Raw genomic sequence first — 2,089 nt, 5'->3', positions numbered from 1 at the left:
ACTGACATTTAAAAGAATGTACATGAAAACCAAATTAAAAAAAAAAAAAAAAATCTCCATTTCCCTCAAATCCACAGGCCTTGAATCTAGGTACAGCACACACACCATATGAAACCAACAGCGAGCTCAAGGTCACCTTGGAAAATAGATGTCACTCTGGGGTGACAGTTCTTTATACAAATACTATGCTTCCCCCTAAACCCCCACCACCAAAAAAGGGGGGAAAATAATATAAGAAATCCAAAAATAGAAAACAACATCTTGTTAAATGTAAACTTACCCTCTCAAGTTTTTATATTACATATGCTAGAAACATGCATTTATTTCAGCTCAGATGTAAGAAAATATGTATATTACTTATAAATCAGATTAATCAAGACAATCGACTGTTAGAACACCATTTCAAAGTTTAGTAGATTACATCTTTAGCAAAATTATAAATTCTAACCACAAGCAGAATGGGTGTTACGTTATACCCGCTGAGAACTACCTCTATAAGCTGTCACTCGTGTCCTACACTACTGTTGCAAATTCAGAGCGCTATGTCAAGGAGGAACTTGGGCGTTAAACTTGCTTCAAACGCCCAATGAAATTCCTTTCAGAAATTAACTCTGCAGCTTGAGAGAAAAACATGTGAAAACACAGAAGAGTTAACGGGAGCAATGGCTATTCCACTCAGAGACAGAAAGGGACAGAAGAGATGACAGAAGGCATCCCCAAGGGGTCAAGGCACAGAGGAAGAAGAACCTCCCTCCAACTCAGGGTCATGGCATGGCTCTTGGGGCCGCTGGGAGATGTCCCCACGGCCTAAGTCTTGTCTTGCCGCGGGCCCTTGGGCAGGAGTCCTGAGGATGACGCCAGGACCAGGCTCCAGTGTGGCACAGCGCTGGGTGAGGGCGTGACCCCTAACACAGCCCCTCGGGGGACTGCTGACCCGATGGTGGGGAGGGACGCACGGGCACCGAGTCGCGGGCAGCGGTGGAGGCCTCTGCCCCAGGTCTAGGCAGAGCAGGACAGGCTCGCGCTGGGGCGCTCAGCTTCGCAGGGGACATCCACCGCAGGCTTACCTCTCTCCTGACTGCCAGATACAGCAAAGCCTGGCTTATCCAGAGAACAGCGGGGTCTTCTGATTAACTCAGTTCCATCAGACTACTCGATGGATAACAGATTCTGAACAACAACAAAAAAAAGTGTCTCAAGTTAAATTTTTCATTTACGATTCAGAAGGCACTTCAAAATTCCGGAGGGCCACAGGGTCCCTGTCATTAGGTCGCCAATCCTCCTGGACAGGACCGATGGAGAAGCTGTGAGAGACAGGGCTGTGTTCTGGACCTGATGGTGTCCTGGACGTCTTGTACCTGAATCACTGGTATAAGCTAGTCTGTCAATTACTCTGCAGAGTCAAGCATACAGCACAAAGACATACAGTATGTTTGCATTTTGAATAAATGGGATTTTGCTGTATCATGGCAGTTTATAAAATAGTCTCACGAGTCTGATATTTGACTCTAAGTAAATTCCAGAAATTATAATCGTACGTACATTTAAGAGGTCACAACACGAGGTCAAGTACTCACTGAGTACAGTTTTCTTGATAACCCAATCACCCTGCCAGTCTGCACTCACTATCCACTTAGAAGCACGGAAGGAGGGAAGCTGCTGGCGTTCACCTGCTACAATGTGCTGACACTGGCAGAGTCCACTAGATGGAGGGACCGAGGCTCTCCAACCAAACCGCCAATAACCTTAGCGTTTCCTGTTAAACCAGTGAGGACCTGCGGGCGCTGCCCTGAAGGCGGCCTGAGCAGTGGAAATGCCTGGTCTCCCCTCTGCTTGCGCCCCCTGCCAGGTGACACCTTACCTTGAGAAACACACACAGGCCGGGCACAAGCGCTTCAGTCACGCATTCGCTGGGGGAGCTAAAACCAAAATCCTGTTACCAGCGGGCCCGGTGCGGGGTACTCTGAGGTAGTTCCTTAACTCGGGGTGCCTGTTACCTACTCTTTCAAAATTCAGTACATGTGGGAAGTATTAAAATATCCATGCATCGCTTCAATCACAAGTCACTGTAACTGAGTGCAAAATAAAG

The sequence above is a fragment of the Bos mutus genome, chromosome 21 (genome assembly GCF_027580195.1).
Source record: "Bos mutus isolate GX-2022 chromosome 21, NWIPB_WYAK_1.1, whole genome shotgun sequence".
NCBI classification, from domain to species: Eukaryota; Metazoa; Chordata; class Mammalia; order Artiodactyla; family Bovidae; genus Bos; species Bos mutus.
This window is presented reverse-complemented; position numbering follows the sequence as displayed.